Source organism: Leptonotus elevatus, chromosome 16, assembly GCF_054856555.1.
Source record: "Leptonotus elevatus isolate MCC_2025b chromosome 16, RoL_Lele_1.0, whole genome shotgun sequence".
In the NCBI taxonomy this organism is placed as follows: Eukaryota; Metazoa; Chordata; class Actinopteri; order Syngnathiformes; family Syngnathidae; genus Leptonotus; species Leptonotus elevatus.
The window spans coordinates 11841631-11856433 of NC_141254.1; the positions used below are offsets into that span (position 1 = coordinate 11841631).

At 41.6% G+C, this 14803-nt stretch overlaps 1 protein-coding gene across 1 annotated transcript in view; it reads right to left on the bottom strand.

The window, feature by feature from the left end:
* Nucleotides 1–14803, bottom strand: part of LOC147160761 (rho guanine nucleotide exchange factor TIAM1-like) — a 63908-nt gene that overhangs the window by 37130 nt on the left and 11975 nt on the right. Inside the window, exon 4 of the mRNA XM_086097867.1 lies at nt 7071–7166. The gene's annotated coding sequence lies outside the window, so the exon portion shown is untranslated. The remainder of the gene's footprint in view (nt 1–7070; nt 7167–14803) is intronic.

Sequence of the window (14803 nt, forward strand, 5' to 3'; positions counted from 1 at the left end):
ATTCGAAAACACCACTATCATGAGTATGGCAGTCAATAAATATTAGCATACTTACATTTACGTTTTGTTATTTCCTGGTGTCACCATTGCTCATGCGGTGTTGCAGAGTGGGCGTGACTGTAGTAAGGGAGGACCGAGGAAGGTCGGCATCTATCTTCGTGAAAATGGACCTGTAGCCCTCCCCTACATTTTACGGAGAATTGGGAAACTCCTTTGTCCGTGTGAACGCGCATTCATAAGGGGGAGGGACGAGATGAGGGGTAAGGGGCGGTATTGGGATTGGGCCAATGTATATATATTTTTTGTAGATTTGACTAGGGATAGACCGGTTATCGGCCAAGCTGATTATTAGCGCTGATATTCAGCATTATACAAATATTTGCATCGCCATTTTGAAGAATCATACGGCCGATGATAGATCTTTTTCAGTTGACGTTATAAGACATGCTGCTGACCCTGGGAACTCTCTGCACCTTCTGTTTTTGTTTGAAATAAAAACTAAGATAGGTAAAACTGTAATACTTCAGATAATTCGACATTTTGGAAAACTGTAGAAAGCTATAGTGAGCTATTTACTTGTTGAAAATTTTATTTAACTTTTGAAGACATGCGACTGCCCCTGGGATACCTGAACTTTTTGTTTTAAAACAAAAATGTCTATTGACCATGATTTATTTAGTTTTTTTTTTAACTCCGATATTTTACGAATCCTAAAAGTTATTCAATAAACGTATGCTTAATAAAAATTCAACAAATTTAAGAGCTGGAGTTTGTATTTTTTTTTTCCCTTTTAGTGAAAATGAATATCGGCTCCAAATATAGGTTATCGGCGTCCTTGACTACTAATAATCGGTATCAGTATAAAAAAAAAACCACATCGGTCTATCTGTACAATTGACCTACTGTAGTGTACGTTTTTCCATAAACAGATTGTCTTTCGACAAACCGAATGGATGTGGTTTTGCTTTAGTCTACAGTGGGCAAAAAAGAGACACTCAAATCAGCAAGTCTTGGTTCAACGCTTCACCAAGCGCGTCCACTGTTGGCTTTTATAAAGATGTCTTGGGACCAAAACAAAAATGGATGATTCTGGATCCAGGTCAGTGGGTCCATTTCCTGGTAGAAAGCACGCACGCACGCACGCACGCACGCACGCACGCACGCACACACACACACGCACGGTCACACACTCTTGCTTATTGTCGGGCTTCGTCACTACGCTGAATGGAGTCTCAGTGCATTAGCGACCTGCATGAGCTCAATGCGACACTGGCAGGGCCTTGGGGTGGAGTGGGGGGGGGGGGGGTACAAAGGCAACGTGAGTCAATACACACACACATATGAAAATAAGCATAATAAATAACGAATAAAAGGCAACACGCCACACTGAGCCTTCATCACAGCCTTTAGAGAGCAGCGCCTCGCATCACTTCCAGGTCAACAGGCGGGAGCGCTAAGAGGACACCAAAGTCCCTTTCACACATACAGTTTCAGAAAAACTGGTGCAGCAATGGCAGTTCATCAGGGCATCTATTTCACTGTTTTTCCACACAGAAGTCAGTGACAATTGCTTGGTGTTAAACTTCACATCCTGCTCCGAGCTTCCCACTATCCCCTTTCACGCAGTTGCCTGTGTGCGCCTTTTACACCTCTGATACCACCTCCGAAACTGTAAAATGGATGTTTTGTGACCTTCCAAAATGCGCATGTGAGGTACAGGTAATAGTCGCTGTTGTGAAGTCAGGGTAGCAGCTAGCAGCTAACTGGCGAACTGATAGCCTGCATGAATGTTCTTATTGCATGTTTATGTTGCTACTTTTTGTTCAATAAAGCAATTGAAAATACGCCGGTGGCTGCGTCCATCGTACGAGCTATTAACTTATTGAATTAGCATTAAGCTTCAGCCCCACTTCACACCTGGTACCAACTTTTACACAGCCATCATCCCGCCTCTGACAGCATCTAGCAAACTGGGAAAACATAACTTTTATCTCAATTTTCTCTTTTCCTTTCAATACCTTTCACACAGAATAGCAAGATCGCGAGGAGTGAATGCTAAACTTCACACCTTGGGCCCAGCAGATAATACCTCAGAAAGTGAGAAGTTGATGACTCTACTTCAAACCCTCCCCCACCTATTAGACATGCTGCGCAATACACGCACACACATTTGTGGCATCCTTACATGTAATAATCGTAATCAGCGTCAAAACTATGCAAATTAGGCTTCAAACCATGAAAGTAGAGGAATGCACACGCACACACTTCAGACACAACAAGCGCATCAGCTAGCATGAGGACACACGCGCGCACTGTAAGACGACACTGATTACAGATAATGAGCGGGCACGGCAGGGCTGTCACGCTGACGGAGGGATGGACAAAAATGGAGGAGGGAAGGAAGGAAGGAGAGAAGAAAAGAATGAGGGAAAAGTCCATAGTCATCAGGAGCAGACAAAAGGGCGGAAATGAACGAGGGAAGGCACCCCCCCTCCGCCCCTCCCCACTCCATCACTCCTCATGTCAAGTCATGTGTGCGCTAGCAGGATGACAACCTGCGCAACCGGACCGGTCGCATCGCAAACCGGCGCGCATGCAACGCGAGCACGTCGTCAACGTCTGTGAGGAGGAGAGTGTTGCGCAATACTTCTCACACACACACACACACGCATGGCTTGGACAAAAGTGTTAAGGAACCATGTGTGGATGTTTATGCATTGTCTGTCTGTCTGTCTGTCTGTGAGTCTAGCAATTTATCATAACAATGTTGTATTTATATTTCCATTCATTCATTAAATATAACAGTTCTAAATATAGTTCTAAGTATCTTTCTAAGTATCGAAGTAGGAATGGGTGAGTACCGATACAAGTGTTGTTCCGATGCCGATACCGGTATATACTGCATTAAAACAGTGGTATCGGCATTGGCGAGTACTAACATGCCGATGCCATTATTTCCGACGCTAATATAGGACTTTGGATGCAGCATCTTGTGTCTTGCTTGTGCACGACATTCAAAAAACGGGGCCAAAAAACGGTATCGGAACAACACTAACCAATACCAGATACCAGCATCAGGACGATACTTGAGACAGACCGATTATCGGCCAGGCCGATTCTCTGTGCCGATACTTGGCATTTTTGACAAATGTTCGCATCTGCCTTTTTACAAATTTGAAGGCCTTTTTTTTTTAATTGTCTGCGGAGATCTTTTGAAAACTTTTACCAACCCTGACGAAAACCCCAAATTAGCTACATTTACATGCATTTGTCGCTCAGTGAGATACAGAGAATTTTTCATTTATGGATTTATTTAAATCTCTACTTTATAAAAAATTCGGCTGACACTGGGAACTCCCTACAGTTTATATATATATATATATATATATATATATATATATATATAAATAAAAGTAATTGTCTTGACGTTTTGAAAAACTTTATTTACAGTAGAAAACTTTAGGCAACTATTTACTTGCTTAATTTTTTATTTAGCTTAACACATACTGATGACCCTGGAAACTCCCTGCAATTTTTGTTATAATTTTTAAAGAAAGCTGTCAATTCTTTATATGTTTAAAATGAGAAGAAAAGGTAATTTAAAAAAATGTTGACGCTAATATTTTCACTTACACTGCGAATGAATATCGGCTTGAAATATCGGTTATCGGTCTCCCTGACTACTAATAATCGGTATTGGCCCTGGGGAAAAAACGGTCTATCACTAGCCAATATCCAGCCTCATGTTGGCACTCACGACCTCTTTTGGCCTTGTCATTAGGATCAGGAACTAGATATTAGAAAAATAGAAAATTGCCATTAATTTCATGCAATTTGGGGGAAAATGCTATATCGGGACATCTAGGTCTTTAAAATGATTTGTCATTGTTTTTTGGGGGATACTTTTATGCACCAAAATTACTAGTGGTGTCGGTTATTGGAATTGGTATCGGTGACTACACAAGAGTTGAGTACTCGTACTGGTATCGGTCTGGAAAAAAAAGGTATAGAAAATCCCTATATCTAAGTTGCTAACTATCTGTCTGGGTATCTATCTGTCGATCTGTCTACGTGTCTGCCTGTCTACCAATCGATCGATCCGTCATAACACAGCTATATCCGTCTGCCTATCAGCCAGTCTATCCTATCAACCATATCCACGGCATCTGTCTACAAGCACTCCCAACCCTTGTTATATCGTGAACATACAGTAAGAACATTCCATCGCACCAGTGCCATCGACTGTCAGTTCTGTCAAGCATGCCATCTCGAGGATGCGCGCAAACGCGCAAACATACACAACGCAAACACTGCTTGATTGCATGTAGACGTGCACACAATGGGTCGCTGGGTGAGGGTCGTTTACACATAAGTGTTGTATTTGCTTAGCAAAAAAAAAAAGGCCGGAAAGACGAGCTCATCTTTCCATGTCAATAAGAAACATTAACAATACATAATACTCATTTGCTCCCAAAAACGTATAAATACGTTAAATTTTAAACGTTTTAAGTGTCCCAAAGACACATTTATACGTTTTTTATGTTTTTTATGCTAGAGCAGGGTGCCCAAGTCCGGTCCTCGAGAGCCCCTATCCAGCCTGTTTTCCATGTTTCTCTTCACTAACACACCTGATTCATGATCAGAATTGTTGTCAGGCTTCTGCAAAGCTTGCTGATGAGATGATCATTAGATTCAGCTGCGCTGGAGGAGGGAGACATGGAAAACAGGCCGGGTAGGGGCTCTCGAGGACCGTACTTGGCCACCACTGTGCTAGAGCATTCAGAAGGCTTTGATGCAGCCTCTCAACTGCAAAGAATGGCAGTTATTACACAAACGGCCAGCAGGTGGCAACAGAGCAAAAGAGATAAACCAGGGACATGTTGAAAAAAGCTCATTTACTCACAATTCTAAATAGATTTGTGAATAATGACGAAACTTCGCTATATTCTAATGCTAATTGCTGCACAACGGAAACAGATAGAAATTTACTTTTTTTTCTAATGAAAGAAGAGACTCTAATCTTTCTTTTGGTAGGTTCCATGTTTTTATTGCAATAGAACACAATATTCTTTGGGCTTTGCAAAATCAGTCAAAATCTAGTAAAAAAAAAGTCGGGAGCGAGGTGGGTTGCTTCGGTGTAAATGGCTTGGAGTGAATGTGTTAATAACACTTAAAAATGGTCATTAGTGTTGTTTTCATTCGAAGGCGTCTCGGTGCGTTCGAGGACTGCCGACTTGGCGATTTGTATTCATACCAAACCAAATTTAATGAGCATCTCCGCGGTACCCGCAAGTGCCGATTGTAACATATAACAGACGGACGGGTCAATGATGGATTATTGATCTGGAAAGAGGCAAAACTACCTGAAGGCATTGGCGTATTCATACGCACGGTAGATGACTTAGCAGCAGGGGCAGAGTATCAAAGTGGGTCACTCCCTACGCACACATTTCAAAACACACACACACACACGCCACAGGGCTTGCCTCCCCAAGTCCCATCCCCCCCTTTACGCACACACACACTATATTAGCTTTACTGTACGCACACAGAGCACATGGTTGTGTGTGACTGCGCGCGCACACACACACCCACCCACCCACACTTGTACACATTGACAGGGATGATCAGAGTGTACGAGATAATGGCTTTTTTGCCTCCGTTCCGCAGCCGCGGGCTTCGGCTAAGTCCAAAAACAAAGTGCACACATTCACGCACACTGTGAGACACACACACAGCAGTTTTATCCGCCACTATAAATCCTTTCAACGGGTCACCTCTTTTGAAACACGCCGCTGCAACGCGAACAGGAAGTGACACATTTTCAAGAGAAATACACCAGAGAGAGAATAAACAGCACATTAACACATTCAATGCTGGAGAATATGACAAGTATTAAAAGTTAGGGACACGTAATTGTTTAAAAAAAGAGTTTTGGGGGACTTTTTGGGGAGCGTGTGAGTGGAATAGGTTAAAATGTGTCTAAAACCTGATACAGTATTGCCTTGAGATATGATATTGATTTCAAGTTAGCCATTCTTTGCAGAGGATAAAGCCTATGTGCCAGTAAGTATTGTTCTAATATCCTACATGTTTTTTGTTGTTGAACTATCCATTTCTGAAAGGGTTATAACACCGCCACAAAGATGCTATCTGTTAGCTGTTCATGCCATTTCCCATTCTGTGTTAGCATTAAGCTAGCGGAGGCTATGCGTTTGTTTAAAATGCATAACATGTCATTGTCTTTGTTGTATGCTTTGTTTGACAGTAAACTTCAACTGGGAGTGGCAATAAACCGGTTGAAGGCTCTTTTTGAAGAATCGTTCACCAAATCGATCTGCCAAATTGCCGATTGCTGTGAAGTGAGTGGAGTCAGTGCTACAACACGGCGCTTCGAACTTATAACTAACTTAAAGGACGTTTTTTTTTGGAGCAAAGGTGCTGAACGGAGGTGAACATGTTTAAAAATAGTCTACTTGCTTCTTTTTTTTTTTTTTATGTCAAAATGCATCTTAGCTTACCATCCTTAGCATAAATGAGCTTTCTACTGGTATGATATAATACACTGTCCAATGTGTACAAGACTGTAAACACTAAGATTTAACAAACACATTTTTGGGAATCAACATACAAGCAGGGGCACAAGAGGTAAAAACATGCCTAAAACCTTTTCTACTCCATTTCTTCCTCACGCCAAATGCCTTTTAATTCCTTTAATTCACCATCTTGAGCGTTACTCAGCTTTGTGCTGGCGTTAGAACACGCAAAGTGCATCAGGCGGGATGTCAGTCAGTCATGCTGGCGGTTAGTTGTTATCGTACTCAGCATGTGTGTGTGTGTGTGTGTGTGTGTGTGACACTTTTGAACATGAATGATTGATAAACGCTCGGCCCACTGAGCATGCACGTAAATAAATGAGTAGCGGCGCTCGTGCCTTCACGTCGGGATTATCCCCTATACACACACACACGTGGGCTCCTGTCACACACATGCGCACACACACATATACGAGTCGAAATCCCTCCAAAACGCTGTAGGAAATACATTTTAAAAAAAGCATGCGGCCGTACCTCGGTGCGGCGGTTCCTCAAGACGGGAGAATCCAGGCGCTAGTCCCGCACACATCAAAGCGCACACATGCTGCCTCCTCGCACGCCCAGACCAGACTGAGAGAGAAAGAGAGAGAGAGGGGTGTGTGTCTGTGCGTGTGTGTACGAGAGCCCGCCTACCCACACACACACACACACGCACACTCCTCCCTCAATTCGCAGTGGACTGCCAGCATGTGTGTGTGTTTGTGTGTCTGTCTTCCCTTTAATTGCGACTCGTTGGCCTCAAGAGTAACACACACACAGTGTGCTTTTCGTTTTGTTTTTTAACATTTTTTTTTTTTACATTTTTGTTTTCTTCTTCAATTTGTGTAGAGCAACCTCTACTGAGCCATGACTCACTATCAAACAAAAATGTCACAAAAAGTAGTGGTGCCTTGAGATGTGAGTTGAATTTGTTCCATTAACATGCACCTAAAAAGAAACAACAATAAATAAATAAATGAAGATTAATAGAATTACAGTATATATATATATATATATATATATATATATATATATATATATATATATATATATATATATTCGTGTTGTTGCAATACCGTTTTTTGGCCCCCGATTCTGATGCCGATACCATACAGATACCTAAGGTTTTTTTTCTCTCAACACGAAAAGGCTGTCCTGCCATTGGTTCAGAGCATTCAAGGGCCAATAGGATATCTTAGCTCGGCATGCAGTGAACATGTCACACATCAGTGAATGTCGTGCATGAGCAAGACACAAGATGCTGCATTTAAAGTCCTATATTAGCATCAGAATGAATGGTATCGGCATGTTACTTGTTAGTACTCACCGATACCACTGTTTTAATGCAGTATCGGGGCCTCTGCCGATACTAGTGTCGGTATCGGAGCAACACTTGTATCGGGACTCACCCATTCCTACTTCGATACTTAGAAAGATACTTAGAACTGGTATATTTGATGGATGAATGTAAATATAAATACAACCTTCTGGTATGTGCCCCTTGGCCACTTCATCTTTATTTATAAAATAGCTTAAAACAACAATCGCTGTATACAAAGTGCTGTACATGGAATACAAATCTGTCATTTATTGCTCCATTTGTTGCTTACTATTTGTGTTCAATACATTGCTTAAAGGGGAGGAAGTCGCTCACGAGATGCTGTGACTATCGCGAGACCTACAGCGAGACCAGAAACCCTAACATGGCGGCGTCCTGCTGCTAAGATAGAACTAGCTCTAATATACTAAACTAATCCAAATTTAACCATCATATATCTTGCATTTTCTCTTCTCTCTTTTTCATCCGGCAGATCTGAAATACCACCCAACGTGGAGGACCTTGAACGTTTCATCGACGGATATTTTTACAGCTGCGCGATGGAGGATCCTGCCGTCGAGAAACCATCAAAGAAACCCTCTTCGAAGAAGAGGAAAAACGATTCAGCGACGGACACGGACGACCTAACCACCACCACTACGGACGTTTCGGTCAGTGTGCTGGAGTCCATAAATAAAAAACTTGACGTCCTCGGCCTCATCCTCGAGGACGTCAAAGAATTAAAAGTAAGTATGGAATTTATCAGTCAGCAGGTAAGTGTCCTTAAACAGGAAAATGCCGAGTTACATTCTACACTCACGACTGTTTCAGCCGAGCTGGAAACTATGAAAAAAGAAAATAAAACGCTAAAAGAAACAGTTTTAGATGTACAATCCCGCAGTATGCGGGAGAATTTAATATTCTCAGGTATATCTGAGAATACCTCTGATAACCCAGAGGTTGAGATAAAAAAATTTATGACGAATTCATTAAAAATTCCTCAGGAGACGGTAAATAACATCTCTTTTGACCGGGTACATCGGCTTGGAGCCCGTAGAGGCAACAAACCCCGTCCTATTATTGCAAAGTTTGAACATTTTAAACAGAAATTATTTGTTAAAAGTAAAGGACGGGAGCTTAAAGGGACCTCATTTGGAATGAATGATCAATTCCCGAGAGAGATCAATGAGCGGCGAAAGGTACTGTTTCCTATAATGAAACAAAATAGGCAGGAGGGTAAGCGGACTACGATAGCCGTTGATAAGTTATATATCGATGGCCAACTATTCCGGAACCCCAATTCCACTCCCTGGCTGTTCTAATTAGCATTGGTGGAACTAAACTTAGTTTGATTACTAGGTGTATACATATACTGTATATGTGGTTATAAAACCAAAAACATGAATACTTATTATGTTTAGGCTATATTATAAATATAATATTAATACACAACTATATCTAAAGTATATTTATAAAAAATAAAATAAAAAAAAAATCTCGCTGGGGTTACTGGTGTATTGTTATGTTTAATCCCCTGTTAATTTCCCTCACTTTCACCGCCCTACTCGTTTTTGCACGGTTTTATTTACTTACACGTTACCTTACACGTTACCTTACACGTTACCTTACACGTTACCTTACACGTTACCTTACACGTTACCTTACACGTTACCTTACACATTACCTTACATGTTGCCTTATACGTTACCTCATATTTTATACAAACTATATAAATCACCTAACCACTTTGATTCTATCCTATAACATGCCAGTGGTGGCAAATGGCCTATACAGATATATACATAGGACTGTGTTTATATTATTTGTATGCATAAATTAGTTTTGGTTTCCTGGAATGTTTGTGGCGCTCGCTCACAGGCAAAAAGAATAAAAACTTTAGACCATCTCTTAAAATTAAAAGCAGATATTTGCCTCCTACAAGAAACCCACCTACAAAAATCTGAAGAAAAATTACTTATTGATAAAAATTTTAGCCAAGCGTACTCTGCCCCTTATAACAGTAGACAAAGGGGAGTCTGTATACTCATACATAATAATTTACTCTTTACTCTAAATAATACAATAACAGACCCAGAGGGCCGATACATTATTATTCAGGTGACTATATTTAATAAAATATATACATTCGGTAATTTATATGCCCCTAATAATGATGATCCGGCCTTTTTCCATGAATTTTTCTCTAAACTGTTTGAATTAGCAGCGAACTCTACTATTATTATTGGAGGAGACTTTAACACAACCTTAAATCCATTAATAGATCGTTCTAATAAAACAACATGTATAAGGCGATCACAATCCACAAAAGTAATAGGGGAATATATGGATGACTTTGGCCTCGTCGACAGCTGGAGACTTAAAAACCCAAATAAGAAGGAATTTACCTTCTTTTCCGCTGTGCACCGGTCCTTTTCAAGAATTGATTTTTTTCTTACAAATAATTCTATTGCTGATAAAACCGTTACAAAAATACATCCTATTATTATTAGCGACCATGCACCAGTCTCCCTTTCCCTACAAGTTGATTATACCTTTAAACCACCACCTACATGGCGTTTTAACATCTCACTACTAAACGACGCAGAATTTGACAAAATTATAAGAAAAGAATGGGCGGACTTTTTGGAAATAAATGACTCTCCAGACCTATCTCCAGCTCTTCTCTGGGAAACCGGGAAAGCAGTAATTAGAGGTAAAATTATATCATATTCATCTTATAAAAAGAAACAGGATCAAAAATTAGAAAAAGACTTGGAAGATAAAATTAAACAACTGACGGATGAGTACGCAATAAACCCAAATAACCAAATATGGACTGACTTACAAAATACAAAAATACAGTTAGACGATATGTTAACTAAAAAGACAGAGTTTATAATACAACAATTGAGATACAACAACTTTGAATATAATAACAAATCAGGTAAATTTCTTGCAAACCAACTTCAACGTAATCGGGAAAAATCGCTTATAACGGCTATTAAAGGTACAACTGGTGAATGTACACAATCACCAGAAGAAATTAATCAAATTTTTTATAATTATTATCACAATTTATACTCAGAAACTAATAAACCTAACCCAGAGCATATTGAGGCATTCCTCAGTAGCTTAAGTATACCTCAGGTAACTACTGAATATAAAGATATGTTAGATGCACCACTTACTATAAACGAGTTGTACAGTGCTCTAGATAGTATGCCAAATGGCAAAGCACCCGGCCCTGATGGTTATCCGGCTATATTTCTAAAGCACTTCTGGTCAATGCTTGCTCCACTATTCTTAAGAGTAGTAACAGAAATTAAAACTAATGGTCACATACGCCCACACATGAATACAGCAGCAATTAAACTTTTATTAAAGCCAGAAAAAGACCCCACCCTTCCATCAAGTTACCGTCCGATTTCACTAATTAACACTGATATTAAAATTATCACTAAGGCTTTTACATCTAGATTAGAAACAGTAATCCCGACAATCATTCATAGCGACCAAACAGGCTTTATTAAAGAGCGTCACTCTACTAATAATATTAGAAGGCTCTTTAACCTTATTAGTATGTCACAGCGGCATGATAAAAAGGCAGTTATTATATCATTGGATGCAGAAAAAGCTTTTGATAAAGTTAACTGGTCCTTCCTCTTTGCTGTTTTAAATAAATTTGGCTTTGGGAAGTCATTTATTCACTGGGTGTCAGTATTATATGATTCTCCTAAAGCTACTGTTACTACTAATGGGATTATATCTAAGAGTTTTACTCTACAGAGAGGCACAAGACAGGGATGCCCACTGTCGCCTTTATTATTTGCAATATTTATTGAACCGCTTGCATTAGCCATACGCCAGGAAAGAATGATTCAAGGAATTCACTCTGGGGTAACAGAACATAAAATTAATCTATATGCCGATGATATTTTACTTTATTTAGAAAAGCCTGCTATTTCATTAGGGGAAGTATTTAACTTAATAACTAAATTCTCACAGTTATCAGACTATTCTATTAACTGGACAAAATCAACACTTCTACCTATTACAGAAAATTCATGGAACCCTGCAAGCCAGGACCCATACTACTCATTTCCTATAGGTAATTTAAAATACTTAGGCATAAAAATTTCACCTAAATTAACTGATTTAGTTCATTTAAATTTCACTCCACTTCTGGATAGCATTTATAGTGACTTGGAGCGCTGGAATAATCTTCCTATTTCTCTAATAGGACGAATAGCCACTATTAAAATGAAAGTTTTACCCAAAATAAACTATTTTTTCTCAATGATTCCATTTAAACCTACGGCTAACTGGTTCCAGTTGTTGGACTCAGCCGTTACAAAATTTTACTGGAAAAAAAAAAAAGCAAAGATTAGTCTATCTACTCTCCAGAAAAATAAATCCAAAGGAGGTCTAGAGGCACCAAATTTTATGCACTATTATATAGCCAACCAGCTACAATATATTATTTTATGGGCACAACCCAATAGAGATACTAACTGTTGGCTGGAACTAGAACAGAAGGATTGTAATAACCTCAGACTCCTAGATTTACTCTTTATTACAACATCGATTAAGCGCCATAACTGCTTTAAAAATCCAATGATTTCCGCCACCCTGACTGCCTGGTGGAAGGCACTAGAAATGACAAAAGCCAAAGTGGAGCCCAGCGGGCTTTCTCCCCTATGGCATAACCCCGACTTTCAAATTAACAACCAATCGTTTTATTTGAATGTGTGGGAGCAGAAAGGAATTACACATCTCCACCATCTCTTCTCAGATAATATGTTTATATCATATACATCCTTGCTCCAAAAATATAAAATAAAAAACGGAAACTTTTTACATTATTTGCAAGTTAAAAGTATGATAAAGAAACAAATTCCAACACTCCAGGGTACGCTCCAACCGCCTGTTTTAGCTAAAGATATTACCAAGCTTTCTCCGACAACAACAAAAAAACTCTCAAAAATATATAAGTTACTTTCATATACTGATAAAACGTCTTTACCCATCTCAAAATGGGAAACAGACTTGTCTATAGCTCCGGAATCTGTCTTTTGGATTCAAGTTTGTGAAAATGTTTTTAAAATGACAAAACACACAAATTTACAACTTATCCAATATAAAATTATTCACAGAACATACATTACTCAATATATGATGAAGAAAATGGGACTCTCAGACTCCGACATTTGTCTCCAGTGTTTACAAAACACTACAGACACTTATTTTCATGCTTTATGGTTATGTACTCCGGTTATGTGTTTCTGGACTAAAGTCTTAGAAAAACTTTCCGCTGTCTTGGACTGTAGGATACCGTTCTCTCCAAACTTGTGTTTGCTAGGTGACTTAACAACAATTGACTTACCACATAAACAATTTCAATCTATACTTGTAGCCCTTACTATCGCAAAAAAAACAATTCTTGTTAACTGGAAAAATAAACAAACTTTGAATATCGACCAATGGTCTAACCTCCTCATAAATCATATTTTAATGGAAAAAATATCTGCCTCAAATAAAAACCAAATGTCAAAATTTAAAGAAACATGGTCTACGTATATAGAATTTTTTAACCTAAACTTGGATTTTAATTCTGCCTGTTAGCGAGAGCCACAGCAGCGTTATAACTGGCATTGATGTTTCTGTATTAGGCAATTTGTAACTAATGGTTGTGTTTCCATAGTCAGGAACCCGGCTGCTGCCAGCGGGATCGAGCGGATTCACCTCCGATGGGCACCAGGGGTTGATATTCGGATTCACGGCATGCCAGTGGGTTAATTCTGTGGGTGCTGTCCCCCCTGGCGGGGAGTGGGCGGGTCTCCCCCTCTGTTGGCTGCTGGGTGGCGGCTGCGTCTTGGCCGTTCCCTGGGTCTCTTGGGGGGTGCTGCGTTGCGGGGCTTTCCCTGGTGTCGGGGGCGGCGCCGTTCCGGCGCGGTCCGTCGCTCTGGGCCCGGCGACGCGGTTCGGGGCCTGTGGGCCGCCGGGGTGCCCGGTGGTTCCCTCTCCCCTCCCCCTTCCTCCCCCTTGCTGCCTCTCCCTCCTCGCCTCTCCCCGCCCGTCCTCCGCCTCCCTGTCCCCTCTCCCTCGTCGCCCTTCCTCCTCCTCTCCCCCTCTCCCTGCGTCCCTGCCGCTGCCCCCTGCCCTTCTTGTCGTCCCCTTCCCTCCTCCCTTCCCCTTCCCCGGTACGCCTTCCTTCCCCTCCCCTGGGCCGGGGGCTCCATCCATGGCCCGGGTCTCGGTGCTATGGGGGCCGGCGGGGGTGGCTGGGGTTTGGTGTCGTGCCCGCCCCGCTCCGGTGGGCGTCCTGACACCTCGGGCGGGACCCAGTATCCGGGGGGCGAGCCCTATCGCCCAGCCGGACGGGTCCCATATGCCCGCCGGGGTCCTGGTGGGGTGGGTGGGGGCTTGGTGGGCCGGTGCGCCTCCTGCCCCCGCCCGGTTGGGGGGGGCCCCGCTGGTCACACCTCTTAACTCACTACACTAGGTTTGCACAATACACTTTTATAGACATATAGGGCACATAACACACTTTGGGGGGTGGGGTAGGGTGGAAACACCGTCTTCACCCTACAACTCCCCTCCAATTTTAATACACCACACAACTTGTGGGTGGGGGGGGGGGGGGCTTGGGGGCTTGTGGGGGTGCCATCGGTTGGGGGCCGCAGTATAGAGCAGTGCTGCGGTCCCCTGTCCGTGTCGCCACCCGCCCCCCCCCCCCCCCCCCGCCCTATCTATTTTTTTTAATGCACCACATACACTCAGCAACATGCTTGGGTGGCGGGTGGATCGGAGCGTGGGAATATCATTTCCATCGGCTCCGGTTCACCTGCTCCTAATTTTAATGCACCACACACACACACTTGTATATACACTGGGTGGGGTCACATTCACG